At 40.2% G+C, this 5,266-nt stretch overlaps 1 long non-coding RNA gene across 1 annotated transcript; it reads right to left on the bottom strand.

The window, feature by feature from the left end:
- Nucleotides 1-3,759: 3,759 nt before the first annotated feature.
- Nucleotides 3,760-4,198, bottom strand: LOC115609129. Its single transcript, XR_003991758.1, has 2 exons — nucleotides 4,158-4,198; nucleotides 3,760-3,860 (listed from the first exon to the last, which is right to left on the bottom strand). It is a non-coding gene; the product is annotated as an uncharacterized LOC115609129 (long non-coding RNA).
- Nucleotides 4,199-5,266: the final 1,068 nt, after the last annotated feature.

Here is a 5,266-nt window from a genome sequence, read left to right as displayed (position 1 = left end):
TGCAGCATTAGTCCCACTGGAACAGGATATGGATGCTGTAAGTACAAAGGAAGATTGCGTGGGAGAAGATACAGTTGGCTTTAAAAGATGGCAGGATTGAATATGCATTTGCACATCATTTTGGGTTTTCTTTAGTTTAGGACAGAAGCGTGGCTAGATTGGAAATGGGTCACAACATAAAACTTGCTGAAAACTCTGTGATGAGCTGGAAAATGGATCCCCTTACAGATGCTCTCAGAATGGAAGTGGAGGACAGGGAAAGAGAAAGTCACAAGTAGAATTTCATACTAAATGATTTAAGTATCCTTGGGGTCTATTTGGAAAGAATTGAAGTGCTCTAAGAGTCCCAGAGTGGATCTGCATTCACACACACATACAGAGCTCAGTTTGCTGGCGATGCTGTGGAAACAGGACTGGTTATTCCTCAAATGGCCCAGGCTAGCCTCAAACTTCATGCCTACATTAAAGGCATAGAGGGAAAAAGCATTCCTTATCCCAAGGAAAAATTCAGGATATTAGTAGGGACTGTGCATGTGTGTGTGCATGTCATCTGTGCTCTGGTTTGCACATACCCTCCCATTTACTTTCCCCTTTTGCAGCAGCCACTTTTACAGTGTGATCCCACAAGTACACTAAGAAATCATTGCTCCTGAAGGCCTGGCTCCCAAATACAGCAGACGCCCCAGCTGCAAGGAAGGTGCTTGCCAACTCTTCCTGGGCAGGGATTGCCCAGCCCTTTGCTAGACTGTCAGGAATGAATACTGGAAGCAGGATGAGGGTTTCATAGCCCTGCTTAAGACATGTCTCCATCTCATCAGACTTGATCCTGTCCTTCAAGCAGAAGCCATTCTCTGACTGGACTCAGCACAAGCTTTGGATGTAGAAAAATGTAGGTTCTGGAGAGGAAAAAAGGAGTGCAGCTGGGGCTGATGCCAAGTCTGTAAGCAGTGCAGCTAGTGTGGTTTCACACAAAGTCCAAACCAACCTTCCCTCATGCAGCTGGAGCTCATGGCGTGTTCTTTCTATGAAAGCTGGGGGCTCTACTTTTTGTTGGAAGGTCTAAAGTGTTTCTCTATGAGCACCTGGAGATTTTGCATGTGTGTTCTCCCATGAAGAAGAAGAGGGCTGGAGAACCCAGCTAGCAGCTCTAGTCCAAGAAAAGCCTGGAAGGGAGAGAATAAGAGGAAAGGAAAAGTAATACATAATCCTGCCTTTGAATCCTTCACACTCTAGCTGGGCTTGTTTTGCAGGCCTGTGTTTGCAGTGCACGTTCCTGGGGGGCCTGAAACATAGGATGAGCATGCTGGGGAGGGAGGAGGACAGCACTTACACTGCACTTGGCAGATTATCAGCCGTGGGAGAGGAAACCTTTGGGAATGCCTTGAGTTAATGATCAAAGGGGTGGCTGAGCCAGAAGAGGTGCTGCACCTGGTTGTATGACATAGGAACAGCCAACATGAGCTTACGAGGTGATAGTATGTGTTCCTGGAAAGCAAGTCACCACAGAGTTAGTTCAGATCACCAGAATCCACTTATCTCTGGTGAAAGGGAGCAGCCATGCTACAAAACCTAACTTGGGCAATTGCTTTCTCACTCATCCTGTGCTGCATTGCATAGCCAGCATTTATAGAAAAAAATCCTGTGTGCTGTAGCAAGCTGAACCTCTGTGATTCTTCACAAACATGTAAAGAGGGGTCTTCTGTTTTTCTAGAAAAGCTGTGGGAAGGAAAAGCTTCATCTCTAGTCTCCTCATGGAGCGTTGTCTCTAACTGGCTAGTAGTTTTAGCCAGTAGCCTTAGACAGACAAGCTAGCCCAGGCTGAAAGCATTACCAAACTCAGGTGTGAATAGGGGTTGTGTGGACCAGAGAAAGGGTGCTCAAGACATTTCTGCAGTGAAGAAATAACCTCAGAAAGTCTGAATTTTACTCCAGTTTCCCTTTTCCTCAGGCCCCTAAAAGTAACTGCTCTCAGAGCCTGAGTGGCTCAGGAAATTCATTTTGCCACTGGGAAATAAAGAGAGGTCTGGCCTTATCCTGTAAGGAGGTTGCATGTGGTTAGTAGTTCCGTGGTCCCACTCCAGATTTCTAGGAGACACTAATGCAAGCCAAGGAGTGATGACCAAACACTGTTGAATGTTAGATGTCAGGACCTAAGTGAGTGGCATAACTGTATTTGGCCCATCATTTCTGATAATGTAATGGGCAGGAGATAAATATTAGGTCTGATTGGAGAATGAATATTAAACATCAGAGCAAGGAAAAGAATGAGGAGGCTGGGGATCCTGCATTTCATGTCTAATATGCTTGGTTTAAAGCTATGTTTAGAAGCAAAGCCAAAGCAGTTTGATGGATCTCAGCCCCTCCTGATCTTTTCTGAATCCTATGCTGACACAAGACTTGACCTGCAGAAAGAGAGGGTGTTGCAGATGAGGCCTACAGTGCTTGTGGCATATCTCAAATAAGGCCTGTGGCAGCAAGTAGCATGAGATGAGAAATTATACTGAGAGGTATCTGCTAAGCTATAAGGAAGAAACCTGCACTACTGTGTCTTCAAGCAGCTCTGCTAGTGTCTGCTCATGAAAATACTGTGGCTAGCCTGTTAGAAAGGTCACAGGTAAGGTTACAAGGAATATTTTTGAACCATATAAGCTTGTCTTGAGCATCTCCAAATTTCTTATTCCTCAGTTGTAGAACAAAAATGATATTAAAAAAGGAAAGACTTAGCTCTGAATGCAGGCATCAACCTAACAGTCATAGAACAAATAAAGCACGTAAGCACAGATCTGAGGCTTTCCAATGTGTGTGCATGTCTATATATGTAAATATATGTATGTATATACACACACGTGTTCACTCTGCATATGTCTTGGGCTAAACACAATATGCTTTGCAGGAAAGCACACATCTGCAGAACTTTATAATCCTACCAAATTCCTTTCACAGTTGCACAGCCCTTTTGCACAGGCTGCTATTTTCATAGTTGTGTACTGTTAATCCTATTGTAACAATTACTTGGACTATGTGGACATGAAAACGAAAAACAGTTTTCCTTGCCAAGGCTTATTTTTGTGAACCTTATGCTCAGATATGACTTGAAAGGTTACTGAAATATACAGTATGCAGATAGTTACAGGTGTTCTGTCAGACCACTGCCATGTCCCTCCAGGAAGCAGGTTTCTCTTATTAAATCCAATCCAGAACTGTCTTTCTTCTGTCCTATGATGGAAACAAAGAAAAATATCATTTCTCATGCACTTTCTCCTTAGCTATATCTGAAATTATTTTTTAAATAGTGCAAATACCCATAGTCATTTCTTCTTGAATTCAATATATCATTCTGCAATACATTTTTTAACATTTTAGTATCCTTGAAGTAAACTCTGGTTTTCCTACTAAAATGTTGAATTATATTTTTAAAGATGAAAACATTTAAAACAGGATTAAAATTGCCAAACCTCCATTTCAATGGGGAATGTTAGCTCACAAGAATATCAGCTTGACATTTACAGTTGCTCAACATCTACTACAAAGATCATTTTCAAAGAGAATCACACTACGGTATTGCTAATACACTTTTCACCCATTTCCAAGTTCATGTTAGAGACGAGACTTCTTCAGCCACTGGTAAAGAGGATGGAAGAATCAAAGTTGTGGATTATTTTTACATACTAATGATTAACATAAATTTTGTTGGTGTTAAAAAAACGTATTTACCTATCAAAAATTGAATATCATAAATTGTTTAAAAACATCTCTTCATAGATATTGCTAAAACTAGCAAGATGTGCTCCAAAATCTTGGCATAATGCTTCTGCTTCTTCCCATGTTCTTCTCATCAGAACTTTTTCATTGTGAAATATCTGCAATAAAATCAATACTGCCATAAATGTAGTTGATTTTCGAGAGCAGTTGTTTCAGAAACCCACAAAAATCAAACATTATTTGCAGTTTTTCCCTACACCAAAGCCATATAAATTCCAAGTATAGCTCTGACTCTTAGGACTTTCATTCACTTTAAAAAGCAGTGAAGGATGGTAACAATTAATTTTTGTTTGCTGACTGAAAGAAATACAGCTTTACAAAAAATGTTTTAGGAACAGTGTATCCCTAAGCTGATATGTAGAATCAGAAAAATTCAAAGTAACTTTGTCACGTACCTTGTAACAGCTGAGCAGATGAGCTTCCGACTCCCATCCAAAGTAGCAGGAACTCAAATGTTTTTGAAAAGTAAGTTCAGGCTCTTCAGAAGAATTGATTTTTTGCTTGCACAATGACATTGCTTTGAAGTTCTCACAGCTTTTCACCTCCCAATAACCAATGGGCTGCTGCCTTTATATAGCCACACGTCCTCCTGAATGGCCTAGACATGGGAATAAGTGCTGAGTCTCAGAATAAAGCATTTGAATTTTGTGAATTTTTTGTGAAGTAACTGTTTTATTCACATCAGGTTCTGCATAAATCCTCAATGAACTTACTTAGAAAAGTAGCAAATGGTTTCATCAGCAACCAGTTTATAAGACTATCTTTGCTGATGAATTTGTAAATGAACGATGATGAAGGGTTCTGCTCACAAAATGTAGGAGATGAAATGTAATTTCAAATAGTACTTTTGCAAACTGTGGTAGTAAAGCAATAAATGATGAGTCCAAAAATGAGAAGCAATTAGTGAAATGGAGTGTCTTTATTATGATGCTTCTATTCTTAGGTACTGCTAAGAAATTTATATTTCAAAGGTTGAACTACTTAACTTTTTTATTTTTTTGTATTCTTGGTATGTTTTCCTTTGGATTACTATAAAACACACAAAATCAAACAAACTGTCCTGGCTTCAGCTGGGATAGAGTTCATTTTCTTTCTACTATCTATCTGGTACAATGCTGAGTTCTGGATTTAGTCAGAGAATAATGTTGATAATACAACAGTTGTTCCTAAGTAGGGCTTACTCTAAATCAGGGACTTTTCAGTTTCTCATGCAAAAAGCAAAACAACTATCAGCAAACTAAAGGGGAAGAAGAAGCAGCAGCTTCTGACAGAATGTCAGCTTCTTACTGACAGAAACGTATCGAAGGCAATCTCTGCCTTCTTTTTGCATATAAAATGCAAACTGAAAGCTGTGACTGCTACTGAATAAAATTCATGACTTCTCTGGGACCTTCTGCCAGAGTCTCAGGAAGCCCTGATGGCCTCCTTGAAAAGGCCACAAATATGAAACATCTAACAGAAAAAGAAGAATTTCAGGGCTTAGCTGTGCCTGCAAGGACAGCGT

Source organism: Strigops habroptila, chromosome 5 (assembly GCF_004027225.2).
Source record: "Strigops habroptila isolate Jane chromosome 5, bStrHab1.2.pri, whole genome shotgun sequence".
In the NCBI taxonomy this organism is placed as follows: domain Eukaryota; kingdom Metazoa; phylum Chordata; class Aves; order Psittaciformes; family Psittacidae; genus Strigops; species Strigops habroptila.
Note: the sequence above shows the minus strand (reverse complement) of the source record. Positions and strands in the feature narration are given on the sequence as shown.